The sequence below is a fragment of the Artibeus jamaicensis genome, unplaced genomic scaffold (genome assembly GCF_021234435.1).
Source record: "Artibeus jamaicensis isolate MK-2021 breed Jamaican fruit bat unplaced genomic scaffold, CSHL_Jam_final contig_1015, whole genome shotgun sequence".
NCBI lineage: Eukaryota > Metazoa > Chordata > Mammalia > Chiroptera > Phyllostomidae > Artibeus > Artibeus jamaicensis.
The window spans coordinates 4,416,373-4,431,946 of NW_026521194.1; positions in this window are offsets into that span (position 1 = coordinate 4,416,373).

Sequence of the window (15,574 nt, forward strand, 5' to 3'; positions counted from 1 at the left end):
GCCATCAGCTAGCTTCTTTCAAAGGTAACTAACATTGCCTGACTGGGAAGCTACTTGGTTGGAGCGCTGTCCCTACACGCCAAGGTTGCGCGTTAATAACCTTATATAAAGAAACGCCAAAGAGCTCTGTCTTCCTCTCTCTCCCTTGCAAGTGCACACACGGAGGAAAGACCATGTAAAGATCAAGCTGGAAGGTAAGCCAGGAAGATCTCACCAGACACTCGGTCTTCTGGTACCTTGATCTTAGATGTTGGTTTCCAGAATTGCGAGAAATAACTGTTTAAGCCACTTGGCCTGTGGACATTTTTTACGTAACTCGAGCAGATGAATACACATATATACTCGTCAGCTCTAAAAGACTGGTGCAGTTCCTCAGGTGCTCAGCTCTCAGCCTCTCTCCACGTGGGGATGCCATCCGGACACCCCTCACTTGTGAACTGCCACCCACCTAGCAATTCCTGCGTGGCCAAATCCAAGAGGGACTCTCCTGTTGCAGTCTCCACCTAAGGTCTTGTGTCTGTTGTGAGAAACTCAACGCTCTGCCATGAACTGTGGAAATGCCCTCACTCTCCCAATGAATGGCCTCCTCCTCCAAAGGGAGCCAAGAAAGTGAATCTTGAGCTCTACAATCAACATAAGCTCTAGGCATTAAGGCTTGAATGCCTAAAAATAAAAATGGAAGACCTGGTTTTCACATAGGACAGCTCAGCTTTTGATTTATTCATTTAAACTAATTTGTTCTAAGTTAGCATAATTGCCAAAGTACAGATGAATAGACTAGCAGATATGCCACATGTTTTGAAACATTGATGAAGCAGGCAATGGAGGTTGAGGAAGTTCTGAAATGGTTTATTCTCAAAACCAGTTTTGAATATGGTAGGTTGCTATAGTATTTTCTCTGTTTTATGTCTTTGCATGTTTTCCTTACACTAGAATTAAATAAAATAAAGCAAAATATTATGTAACACTAACAATAAAAATAAAAGTTTAAGCTAAAAAATGAAAAGAATAACCCTTCTTAAAGGCATTAAAATGGAGAGGAAGCCAATAAAACGTATTGATATCATTACATGTAACTTACGAAGTACTCATTTTGATATAGGTACTCTTCCAAGCATTTTTATGAGTATGCTTATTTCATCATATAATCAAGGAGTCTTAAAAACAAGAGATGGTTAAGTAGGAATTTAAGGCATTCTAAGGTTTTGAGAAAAGTGGGGTCTGTATGGGAAAGTAGGTAGCTGAAGTTACGACACAGATATAAAGGAGAATCAGGGAAGAAGCAAGTCCTGCAGAGATTGGAAAAATAATACATAATGATCTGAATAACTCAGAGAGATGCAGGGTTTTTAAAAGAAAATGTGAATAGACAGATAACTATTTTTTAGCTCTTTAGATACTCTGGGTCAGAAGACAAGAAGGTTTTGAAATGGAAAATTTGGGAACTTTGATACATCTAGAAAAAATGACAACTCTTTTGGGAGATTAGGGAAAAAATGGTTTTGAGGAACATCAGAAATTTAAAGCCACATCTCTGAGACAGGGACACCCGAGACAGTTTCACCTGGCAGGTCCCCTGTCCTAACTTGGCCTGATGAATGGCCAAAGAGTAAATGCGAGGACAGTTGTCTGACAGAACAAGGGGAGGAAGTCACCTTGAATTGACTTTTGAAAAACTTTTTACTTTGAACTAATTATGGGCTCACGAGATGCTGAAAAGAAGTACAGAGAAGTCCCACGTTCCCCTGTCCAGCTTTCCCCAGTGTTAGGGTGTTACATATGATGGTACCTTATCGTGACCAGGAGATTGACATTGGCAAAATACAAAACACTAGACAACAGATCTTACTTGGATTTAACTAGTTTTATGAGCAATTGCTTTTGTGGGGTAAAAAATTCTGAAGGATGACATTTGCAAGTTGAGAATATGCAATACAAATTCCTGAAGTCCTAATGGGCGATGTTCCTAAAACTGTCCCTTCCTCCAGCCTTCCTCCTTTCTCACCTCACTCCTTCTCTCATTTCCTCCCTGGTTCCCTGTCCTGAGAATATATTCACAGTATTGTCTTTCCTATAAGTCAGCTTCCAGTCCCCACTCAAGTCATCTGATCTGGGCTTTAAGAACCAAAAGAGCCAAGCCTCCTGAATGGCCACCACTCCTCCAGGTGATAGTGGCACCAGGAAATAACAGACAGTCAGCACAGGTGACTATGCTATTCACTGATTTTACTAATGCAGGTTCATTCAGCTTTTTAAATGCAGATTTCATCTAAATCTAAATCTATACTAACCTCATAACAATACTAATCACTTAGAAATAATCAGCAATAACATCATATGAGAGAATTGGGGGATACCTCCAGCACAGAGACTCTGCATCTCTCTGTCTTGGTTTTTCTTTTATGTCTGGAAAAGAAAGATAAATTGGAGGTCTAGATTTTCCCACACCCTCTGCCCCCCGCTTCTGCCCCTTGTTAACTATGTAACCTGTAGCAGGATACCCCGCAAGGCAGATGTTAATACTGCCAGGTCTCTTGGAGCGGATGTGCCTGCATCGTGGGACAATGAAGTGATGTATGTAAAGGGCCTCACACAGGGCCTGGCACAGGAAAAGCCTGTAAAACTAAATCCTCAACTCTGGGCAGAAAGTTAGCTTTCCCAAAAAGAGAAAACAGATTTTATAAATCCGGCCGTCTTCCAAGGAGTTAGAGGAGCCTGAGTTAGCGATCACTTTAAACAAACCTAAGACCAGTGCTGAGTTCAGAATCCTCTGAAAAACAGTCGTTCAGAGAAAGGCGCTGCCACGAACTCCTGACCTGTGCCGGGAATGACAAGGTCCAGCTGGGGGACAGAGACTCCCAACCCTTCCTCTTCATAAACTTCATTTCTAAGGCTCCGAAATAGCAGAATCACTCATTTCCACCTTCTGTGCCCTGGACATTCTAGTTGCACGAAACAAGATGAGGGGGATACTTTCCTTCCTAGTAACTAGTGAAGCCAATTCTCAATTGTTTCTTTTTTAAAAATATTTTATTTATTTATCTTTAGAGAGGAAGGGAAGGAGAGAAGGAGAGAAATATCAATGTATGGTTGCCTCTCATGAGTCCCCTGCTGGGAACTGGCCTGCAACCTAGGCATGTGCCCTGACTGGGAATCCAACGGTGATCATGTGGTTCGCAGGTCAGCGCTAGATCAGCCAGGGCTTCAATTGTTTCTAATTCAAGAAAAAATTTGGCTTATGATTTGCATATCTGTCACCTAATTTGCATATCCGGCATAAGTCTTTTATTACTCTGAATAATTTATGTGCATTTAAAAATCTCATTCAGGGTATAGAAGGCTCACATTTTACCAGAATTAAATAGATTCTTGGGCTACAGGCACTTTCCTATGATTTAAACCATAGGGGTTCATTTCATGCCCACATTCTTACGCCAGGGGCCAGGGGATTTGCTCACTTTGCAAGGAGCGCACTAGGTCTCTGATTCTGCCGGCTGGAGTTTTCTGCAAGATAACACTCATTCCAGGATTCAGAGGCCAAATGCTGTGTGGCCAGACTCCAGTGATCTGGAAAACAGTATAGAAGTTACTTTTGAGGTTGGTAAAATCGTTCTGCCAGAAAGCAAAGATCGTGTAATTTGACCTCTTGCAAACTTACGGAACTTGTGACAAATAAGTTACCCTAGAAATGAACATTCAAGGCCTTTGTCTGGTCCATATTGTTACTGAATAAAAAAGTATAATGATGAGATAATTATATGAATAACAACTACTGCAGGATAAGGGCATATGTTGTCTCAGACCTTTTACTAAGCAGCTGATAGTCTTTCTTCTTGGAATTCTTATAGTATCTCTATGTTAGTCCCATTTTTTTCCAAATGAGTAGCACAACCTTACAAACTTTGAGTCACTTGCCCAAAGACACAAGGTTACTAAGGTGCTGAGTCAAGATTCAAAACTGAGTTTCTCGTAAAGCCATGTGTCTTCAACATCTCATATATTACCTTTTCTTAACTTCTTATAAGACTCCAAACTAATTGAATTATTTCATCTTCACTTACTTTTCTTTTTTCCTAAATTAAATGTTCATGCTGCAGTGGGGAAAATATCAGGTTTACTGAGCATCCTACTAGTCAGACACTGCTAGTCAATGCGTTCTCTTGACCTCACTCACTCCTGACAACCACACGGGTAGGTGGGCACCGCAGCTGATACTCTGAGATGCCAGGTAACCTGCCGGTGCTCCCACAGCCAATATGAGGCAGAGCCAAGATGTGAGTCCTTTCTGCAGATAGCAACAGCACAGTAGTCCCTTCCTACAAGGAATTTTAAAGGGAGCCCATGTGTCCATTCAAATTCAAACTTTGTTTCCCACTCCAGATTTTTTTTTTAGAGAGAGGGGAAGGGATGGAGAAAGATAGGGGGAGAAACATCAATGTGTGGTTGCCTCTCACATGGCCCCCACTGGGGACCGGGCCCACAACCCAGGCATATACCCTGACTGGGAATCTAACGGTGACTCTTTTGTTTACAGCCCATGCTCAATCCACTGAGCAACACCAGCCAGGGCCCCACTCCAGATTTTGTTCCTCAGCACCTGGTGGCTTGGTGATGTTAATGAATCATCTCAATAATGTCTTGGCATGTGCTTGGGAGTTGGGAAACATGGTCAAGGATGGGAGTTTTTCATTGATGCCTACGTTTTTAAAAGATTTATGTGTGTATGTATGTATGTATGTATGTATGTATGTATGTATGTATCTTAGAGATAAAGGAAGGGAGGGAGAAAGAAAGGGAGAGAAACATCCATTGGTTGCCTCTCAGACTCCCCCCAGCGGGGTACCTGGCCTGCAACTTAGGCAGGTGCCCCGACCAGGAATCAAAGGGGTGAACTATCCATTTGCAGATGATGCTCAGTCCACTGAGCCACACCATTCAGGGCCCTCATTTTCTTTTAGGGTTTCAAGATTATTGTTATTTGTAAGAAGCTTTATTATACCTTTTGTTTCACGACTAAAATTTTATAACATTCTTAGAAATATGTACGCTGGTGATTCCACATTTAAAATTTGTACAGCCTGAAATTTTCTTAGGTAGAAATCCAGCTTTTATTCTGAGAAGAGACCAGACAGAGGTTGGTTGGTGGGGGCGCGGTTATGCTCCCTAAGGGAAGGTAAGTAGTTCAAAGTTAAGGTGGCTCTTTTTCCCAAACTTACATTATAGCTTTAGTGTGAAAATGAACACTTGTCTCGAAGAGCCTGGTAGAAACAAGGAATTTTTGTTAATTCTCTGGTACCCGACATGATGTCATGTACACACCCAGCACTTGGCGAATTATGGATGTTGAGGCTTTTTTCCCTCCTCAAGCCAACCGCTGAGCCATTCCTTGTAGTACCAGCGCTTCAGCTGTGTCAAGTTCCCTGAATACTGCCCCATGGGCTACGAGCTAGCAGGGGGTTCTGTCTTTAATACCATATGTAAATGGGGTTCAACTCCGCCAGAACATCTCAAACTGTGGACCAAGGACAATTTTCATCAAACTGATCTGGAACATGCATTCAAATGCAGGTTTCTTGGCTTCAGGCGATTTTTTTCAGAGTGAAGTTGAAGACCTTGTCTTCTTGACCCACCACTCATGTCCTTCTTTACCTCTCACCTTAATCCCACAAAAGGAAAGTCTCGTTGCATTCGAGAAAGCAACTCTGTAAAGGATAATTACATTTCCATCCATTACATTTACTGATACATAACCTTTTATGTATTAATAGTCAGCCTCAGATTTTCTTTGGAAGGCAGCATTAGGGATGCCTAAAACCACAGACAATTCAAGAAGTATAATTTGAAAAGTATAACTCAGCCAACCCATTCAACCTTCATCTACAGAAACACTTCTATAGTTTAATATGTAATGGATTTGAAATATTGTTTTATCACCTTTTAAGAACAACCCTGCAAAGGCCCTTTACTCTTCTGATGCTGATTATTGACAGAAGCATTAACAGTGAGGCATTTGGAGGAGAGAGCAATCAGGACTCATTGTGTGTGTCGGTGCGAATGTCTGTCTCTGCGTTGGGAATATTGCATTAGATAGAGCTGGGCAGGAGCCCTGTCTGCGTTCCTCTCTCCAGGGCAATTCCTTTTCTATATAAAACGACAGGAGACTAGTTGGAAGCACTTGGTAATTTCTGCAACTCTTTCCCCTGGAGAGAATAGGTGTTTACCTGAGTACTCTTCTGCCAGGTGGACCAAAATGATGGTGTAGAGAGAATTGTAATGCTTAGAAATGAGACAGGCCTTCCCCAGCCTCTGCAGGGTCCAGCTAGATCTGTTTTTCTGCACTTGCTGGTGGAAGTGGGGTGGAGTGTGATTGGACAACCAAGCCAGAGTCTGCAGTAAGTCTGCAGTTAATGTGAGGATTGGTGGCTGACTTCTGAATGCAGGGACACTGGGCTTCAGTTGTCAGAACGCCCAAGAGAACAACGCCCTGATTTACTGCTCAGCTGAATAGACACTACAGGGCTTCCTAACCTAATCTAAACCACATGACCTGCTTCTGCCATGAAGGACCATTTCACTGTCCAGCTGCTCTCTCTTTTCCCCTCTCAAAAAACCAAAACCAGACCAAGCCTGAACAACACCCCCTCCGCGCAGAACTCCAGAAATACTTAACATGTCATAGTAATTAAATACCCTTCCTGAAAGGAATGTTCAGAAAAAAACACCCCTAGCTCCTAAATGATAGGTTCTTGGTAAAACATATTTTCTAAGAATAAGTGAGAAGGATATTGTATGACTTATAACAAGGGAGGTGAGGAAAGTCACACGTTTCTGGCCAAATCTTTTCCCGGCTGCATGATGGCAGGTCAGTTGGTCATTCTTTTATGAACGGATGTCTCTAAGTCAATAACTTGGTCAGTAACCAAGTGTTAGAATGTTCTCGACCTCTCATAAATTCAACCTACCTCCTGGGTCCTGCATGACTGCCTTTTTCATTGTACCTGCTTGTTCAAAAACTTTGGTTCCTCATTTATTCCTTCTTCTCACATATGTAGTACTCCATAATCCAGCTACATTCTACAGGAAGTCCAAGATCAAGGTGCCTGCAGATTCAGTTCCTTGTGAGAACCTGCCTCCTGGCTTATAGATAGCCACTCTCACTGTGTCCTCAATGGGCGGGCGTAGGGGAGCGCGGGGGTGAGTTGGGGAGAGAGCACTTTCTTGCCTCTTCCTTTCCTTATAAAGTCATTAATCCCACATGGTGGCTCCCCACTCAGGACCCTACCTAAATCTAATTACTTCCCAAAGTCTCCAAATACTGTCACATTGGGAATTAGAGCTTCAACATATGAATTCTGGGGGACCCAAACACTGAGCTTATAACAGGTGGAATGAGAAGAGTGAATGAGTTGAACTGGCCATACACAAATTAAGTCACTTTAATAAAAGGGGCAGCAGAAATACCTAAGAAACAGAATAAGTCAAGAGTCTCCCTTTGTGTTTTTGAACATCAATCGAGCATCATTCAGCTGAAAAACACCCTTCACCCCATCTCAAATTCTGTAGAAAGCAAGTTATACCTGGCTGCACCCCAGAATGACAATAGAATGAAATAAAGGAAAACAATGTCTGAAGTCATTCTCAGACTAACTGAACTAAAATTTCTGGGGGCAGGGCCCAGGAATCTTGTAGGTTTTTAAACTTTCTCTCATGACTCTGATGCCCAGTGAGTGTTGAGAGTTTCTTTGGTCTTGTATCTGAATTTGGACACTTCAGGGGCAATGCTTAACCTGCTAACTGGCATAGCCGTCAGGGTGTAGCTCTGAAGACTTGGCATTCAGCCCACTTCTAATGAAAATCTCACTCAGACTTTAGGTGTGAAGAAGCCTCTAAAATCAAAATTATAGGAGGTGTTTCATGCTAATTGACTCTTGAAATATTTTGTTCAAAGGCATTTTAAAAGGGCTTGGGAAGGGGGCATATTCTGAAAAAGCCTAGGCCTGGAGAGAACAGAAGTTTGGAGGTGACTTCTGGTGCCAGTAGGAGAAGGGAGCAGGGTCAGTGTACACATGTGGTGTGGTTATAGAGACTTCTTGGGGAAGGTCAGCTTACAGCCCTGAGTTTCTCTTCATCTCCTTGATTTTCCCTAAGATTGCTAAGGGTTAGAGGTGGTGTTAATTTGTCTTTAACTCTCTAGCACTATGACAAAGCCTGGCACAGGACAGCCATTAGGTAAGTGTTGGGTGAAGTGACCCAGGCCTGGGAAAAAATTGAGGTTCCATCCCGGATTACAGACTGTCTTTGATTTGATCACTCATACATAACACAAGCTTTTATCATAGCCAGGGATAATTTGACAATTTCCTAAACCATAGACACCTGTTATAATGCAATTTGTATGTTCGCAGAATAGGAACTGCTGCAGGTGTACAGAAAAATGGAAGTAAAATCATTGAAATTGTCCATGTGTTTTGGATTTTAGAATTCAAATTATTTCCATGATTTCCATTCAAATGATAGCCATGATTTACTGAATATTTGCAGCAAGACAGATCACATTTACTCAACTTTATTCTCATTGGTTTATAATCCTTTTTTATATTTACTGGTTTGCAGAGCAAGATACAGTTTCCCAAGAACTGTCCACTGTAAACAGAAGCTAATAAAATGAAGGACTTTACAGGTAGTTTCATACAGCAAAGGGGAGGAAATTCATTGTATGTGAGTAGATTCATTGCATGTGCAGATATTTTGTACATGAAGATGCAAAAATATTATAATACCATGTAAAAATACCTTAAGGGGTAAAAGTCATGAAAAGTTTAGAATCGGAGCCTCTTGTTTCTCTTATCTAAGTCCCCACACTCTCACATTCTTTAGTGAAGAATAGGCTATGATTTAGTCAAAGCCAAGGATATTGACTGGGTCATACTTTTAAAAATTGTATCTGTGGCCAAGGCCCCTGTACTGCAGCAGAGACTCGCTGTAGCCTCTCTTCTTCCTGTGTCTCTTCCACCAGAGTGTGGAGAAGGCCCATCACCTCTTCCACTCTGCTTCCTTTGGGTGTATTTCTGTTCCTGGGATACAGGAGGGGCAACCTCACTTCTTCCTTGGCTCTTTTAGTCACTCTTTGTTTGGGCTCTCAGATCCTCAGGCTCAGACCGACCTAAAACCAGAATGTTTGATGAGCACTGGGTTGGGTTTACCTTGGCATCGGAGGCCACCTTTCTCATGGCCCCTGTATTCTGTTCTTCATTGAAGAGACCAGCAGGCTCTGCTTTGAGCTTTCTCCTACTACCATGTCTACGGCCAAGATGCAAGCATGGGCTTTGTGCAAAGGCAAAAAAGAGGCTCTACTGCTCTTCTCATTTCAAGGTGGCTTTTGGGCAGCAGTGACTTATGACACCTGTAGTCCCCTTTACTAATGCTCTGTCTTTGGCCTGGAGCCAAGCATCCAGCTAGAAAAGTCCTGTTGGACACATCCCTCCCTGCTTAACTGCTCAATAAAGAATCTCACAGAAGGAGGAGCTGGGCTATAGGCTAGAGCATAGCTGCTCCTGGGACCTCGGCCCAAAGTCCACAATAATGTATCTCTAACAGTCTCTGACCCATGAAAGGATTCAAGTTTTTAAAATGAGTAACTTTTATTTGAGCCCCATAGAGTAAGATGTTAGAGGAAATATTGTGGATTCAAGCACAATAATATGGCACATATTTGTAAACCAAATCAAAGCTTCTATTTTCCTTGTATGGAAATCTTCTTAGTCTACATTAAAACCTACTGCAATGAGCACAGCTTGTTACTTCATCTTTATTTTATAAAACTTTTGGAATCGTAATTCTCTTAATAAACACAATCCTATTCAAATAGCTGCATTTTTATGAAGTATGTCAAATAAACAAAAATTCTGTTAATATTGAGAGAGATGGAAAAAGAATAAATGGTTTGTTCAGTGAAGCCAGGGTCATTAATGAAACTCAAATGAGATAGTAGCAGACTTCCTTGTTAGTATCATGGCATTTAGAGATTGACAATTTTTCACTCAGAGAAGGACTTCTTTCTTCTTTCTAATTACTCCATATTCGAGAAGTCGATTCTGGGAAGTAGAGGCTGGTTCTAGAGAATGTTCCTTTAGCTCAGTTAGAAAATACATAATGTATGTAGATAAGATGATGTTTCACTGGGCCAAACAAAATAGGTCTGTGCCAAGGAACTGATAACCAGCAAATCAGGGCAATTTGCATGAGAAATCATTTCTTAGAAACACCTTGAAGATTAAGTTTTCAATAACTCCCTTTTCAGACTAAAGAAATTCCTTTAGCTATTTTAGGTAATACAAATTCTCAGGGGAAAAGAAAATGAATTAAACCACACCATCACCATACTCTTTGAATGTCTTTCTTACACTTCACAGTCTTGCTTTTCAGCACCTACAGTTTTTTAAGGCTTTATTTTTTAGAGTAGTTTTAGATTTACAACAAAATTGAGAGAGGGGTACAGAGATTTTTCATACAGCCCCTGCTCCAACACATGCCTCCCTGTTATCAACATCACTCACCACGGTGGTACATTGTTTTTACCAAGGATAAACCTACACTGACATGTCATAATCACCCAAAGTCCACAGTTTACCTTGGGGTCCACTCTTGGTGTTCTCTATTCTGTGGGTTTGGACAAATGCATAATGACATGTGTCTATCATTATAATAACATATGGGCACTTGTAGTCCTGCCCTGTAGTCCTCTGTGCTCCGCCTGTTTATCTCTAGCACCTCCACCTCTGGAAACCACTGGTATTTTTACTGTCTCCCCAGTTTTGTCTTTTCCAGGTTGTCACATAGCTGGAACCATGTAGTATGTAGCTTTTCCATATCAGTTTCTTTTACCTAGTCATATGCACGTAAGTGTTCTTCCATGATTTTCTTATGACTTGGTAGCTCATTTCTTTTTAGTGCTAATAGTCCTTTGTCTGCATGTGCCACAGCTTATTTATTCATTCATTTACTAAAAGACAACTTGATTTCTTCCAAGTTTTGGTAATTATGAGTAAAGCTGCAATAAACATCCATGTGCAGGTTTTTGTGTGGACATAAGTTTTCAGTTACTTTGGGTAAATGAAAAGAAGTGTGATTGCCGGATTGCATGGTAGGAGCATGTTTAGTCTTGAGAAACTGCCAAACTGTCTTCCAAGTGAGTGTACCATTTTGCATTACCACCAGCAGTTTATGAGAGTTCCTGTATGCCCACATCCTCTCCAAAATTTGGTGTTGCTGGATTTTGGCCATTCTAATAGACGTGTAGTGACATCTCATTGTTGTTTTAATTTGAAGATCCCTGGTGACATATGATGGAGGGCATCTTTTTCTATGCTTAGTTGGTGACATGTCTGGTAAGGATTTTGACCCATTTTTTAATTGGGTTGTTTTCTTATTCTTGAGTTTTAAGAGTTCTTTGTACATGTTGAGTAACGGTTCTTTATCAGATGTGTGTTTTGCAAATATTTTCCCCTAGTCTGTGGCTTGTTTTCTAATTCTCTCAATACAGCCTTTTGCAGAGAAGTTTTTAATTTTAAGAAAGTCTATCTTATCAATTATTTCTTTCATGGATTATGCCTTTGGCAGTGTATCTAAAAAGCCATCAACATACAAAAAGTCAGCTAGGTTTTCTCCTATGATATCTTCTAAGAGTTTAATACTTTTAATTTTATATTTAGGTCTGCTCTTCATTTGAGTTTACTTTTGTAAAAGGTATAAGATCTGTGTCTAGATTCATTTCTTCCACATGGATGTCCGGTTGTTCCAGCACCATTTGTAGAAGAGACTCTCTTTGTTTCATTGTATTCCTATTACCTTTGCCTCTTTGTCAAAGATGCTTGACTGTATTTATGTGGGTCTATTTCTGGGCTCTCTAATTTTGTGTTATTAATTTATTCTTTCACAGATATCATACTGTCTTGATTACTTTAGCTTTGTAATAGGTCTTGACACTGAGGTAGTGTCAGTGTTCCAACTTCGTTTTTGTTCTTCAATGCTGTGTTGGCTATTCTGGGTCTTTTGATTGAGAATCTGTAGATCAAGTTGGGAAGAACTGACATCTTGACAATACTGAGTCTTCCTAACCATGAGCATGGGATCTACATTTACTTAATTCTTTGATTCTATTCACCAGAATTTTGTAGGTTTTGTGGTCATTCTTATATAGATCTTATACATATTTTGTTATATTTCTACCTGGGTATTTCATTTTGGGGGGAGCTAATGTAAATGACATTGTGATTTTAACTTCATATTCCACTTGTTCATTATTAGTATATATGAAAGCAACCAACTATTGTTTGTTAACCCTGCATCCTGAGACCTTGCTGTCGCAAGGATGCAGAAATCTCTTACTAGTTCTAGTATTTTTGTCACTTCTTTCAGATTTTCTTCTTAGATGATCATCCAGGAACAAATGCAGTTTTGTGTCTTCCTTCCCAGTCTCCATATCTTTTGTTTCCTTTTCTAGTCTTATTGCATTAGCAAAAACTTCCAGTACAATGTTGAAAAAGAGTAGTGAGAAAACATTCTTACCACTTGATCTTAGTGGTAAACATTTGAGTTTCTCAACATTATGATGTTAGTTCTAGGGCTTTTGTAAGTAGTTTTTTATCGAGTTGAGAAACTTCCCCTCTCTTCCTAGTTTACTGAGAGTTTTTATCATGAAATGCATATTGGATTTTTCTGCATCCATTGATATCATCCATTGAGATGATCATGTGATTTTCCTTTTTTAGTCTGTTGATGTGAGCGATTATATTAATGGATTTTCAAATGTTGAGCCAGTCTTGCATGCCTAGGGTACATTCCACTTGGTTGTGGTGTATAATTCTTTTTATACGTTTTTGGGCAGCATCTACAATTTTATCTTGTTTTCTTTACAGTTTTTCTTCAGGCATGTTTAGGTATCTTTGTTCCTGAGCTCAGTGGTGCTCAGTGGCTCAAAAGGTTCAGGCCATCAGTGAGTTCTGTGGCGGCCTGAATGTGGCAGGAAGCAAAACAATTGCCCACAACAGTTCCGTTGACCCTCAACACACTTTAGGAATCATAAAGAATATCAACGATTTGCCTGCTATGCCAATTAAAGGCACTACAGCTGTAACTACTCAATGCTCCATAAAAGAGATAAAATATCAAGATGTACTAATAAACTACATTCAATACTATTATTGACAAGGAACACAAAACGCCTCTAAGCAGGTGATCAGCAGGCAATTTAGTCTTCACTAGTATTTCATCATTATGCTTACATCTAAAACTTATCACCTTAAGAAGATACTTTCAGCACATCTAAGAATGATGCATATAAAATGAACCATTTTTTCATGTTGTCTTTATTGCTTTTCAAGAAGTTTATGTAGTTTCAGGTGAGATAATCAAGTGAGATGAGGACATTTTCTTTTGTGAAACTTACTGCTTATCAAAGTAAGTTATTTTGGGTAAGAAGTCTGAAGGTTAGGTCAATGATGTGTGCAACTGCACACCTGCTCTGTTCCCAGAGCAGCAGGCTCACCTGGAAGACAGGATTTCTCCCTGCGATCCAGTTTATGTCCTGGGATCACTGCAATTGGTTTCAAAATAATCTCAATGATTTATTTTTAGTACTGGAGAAAATGTGTATTCCCACTGCAAAATCAAAATCTGCTGCTTATTATGCTAATGTGATATTTACAAAAGCCATCACCATGGTTTCCAGCTCAAAGTCCTTCATAACCTTAAGACTTGGTCAATGAAAAAACAGCCTCAAAAGCACATAAGTCTTAATAATAATAATAATAATAATAATAATAATAATAATAATAAAAGTTTTCTTACATAATAGAAAAAAGTATCAAGGAGAAACACTTTTTGGTAGTAGAAATGTGGCAAATGTATCAACTGAAGAAAGAGATTCAAATGTTCACTATGGTTACTCTTAGGTGTTCAGGGATTTGATCATTGGTGAGTAATAGGATTCTTATCTAGAAAAGTATATTTACTGAAACTAATGTTCTGTTTGATACTTCCTCCATGCTTCTATATTTTATGATAATCAACACCAAGTGGAGCAAAAAAAGCTTACCACTTTCTATCCAGAAATTCTCTCCTTTGTGATAATATTATTACATTATATTCTCAAGCTTCCCTTTTGTTCAGTATTGCTTTGGCTGTTCACATGTGTGGTAATTTGGGGATCTTCTGCAGAACAATTAGTTCTGGATGAAACTCACTCCTGTCCCTGAAGGCAGCAGGGTTTGAGCCACAGTGTCCACGTGGAGCAGTGCGTTACCATAACTACCTGGTTTGCTCCATACATCAAGCCAGCGAGCTGGAGACAACTTTGCAGAGGAGAGAAGGCAGCAGAGGCACCTTCCAGTCCTCTGACAGCGATTTTAAGTGTACTTTAATGAGTTGATTACACATTGTGATCTTCAAAGGATCACTCCAGGTCAGACATTCTCAACAGGGACAATGTTGCCCCCAGGGGAGCCATTTGTTCTTGAGCAGGAAAACATTTTACTTTCCTATGCAGGAAGCATAAATACAAATGCCCTACATCAACAGATACATGGTATATCTGTGCTATTAAAACTTCTGGGCTGGGGGAGACGGAGCACAAAAGGAATGTTTAAAATGGCTCCTAAGAGGGCAATAATTAAAAAAAAAAAAGGCTGAGAAAGACTGCCCTAGTTGCATTCAAAGGGACCAATTTCAGATATTTGTATTTGTACTTCTCAGGCAGACACATAGCTGCAAAGTTGTCAATAATATTTTAGTACCACAATTATTTTTAATATTGTTAGGTTGTTTTAAAAAATTCTTTCTGGGGTGCCTATTCTCCTAGCTTGGCATTTACCGTTTAGCTGTGATAACAGTAGGTCAATTATTTTTCTTTAAATTTATGTCTTTATGGACTGATTTCAGAAATTCTCAATTTTTTACTTAAATATCCGTAATTTAATTTAACATTCCTTTAAAACAAAAGACAATAAAGCATGTAATATTGTAGATACATATTAAAGAAAATCCTTGTATACTTTCTATGCCATCTAAGTGTTAGTTATTCACTGAACAGGGATTTACTAGGCAACTACTATCTCTGTGTAAGAGATTCAGCAGTTAAAAAAACGTTACTTTTCTCTGTCTTCATGGAGAGAATAAATGAGCATTAAAATACTAATTATACAATTAGCAATTTAATTACAATTCTTATACTGTTTGTAAGATCAAAGAGTAAATACTCATATGCATTACATGAGAGAGCATATATTATAGAGATTTGGTCTTCTTGGGAAGTCAAAACTACTTCATGAAAAAAACATTTCAGCTGAGATCTAATGGATGCAAAGGCAAGGAGAGAGGAAAGGGCATGAGGGAATGAAATGCATGAGGATTCTGAGCAGAAGGAGCTTGGCTCTTGGAGGAACCAAAGAATGGGTGTGGCCTGAAAAGAGCCACTAGGGGGAGATGGGCGTGAGCAAGGTTGGGGGACACTGGGCCAGATAGATAATGCAGGGCTTTGTGAGCTGTTTTCATGATTTGGAGAAAATATCCAAACAGA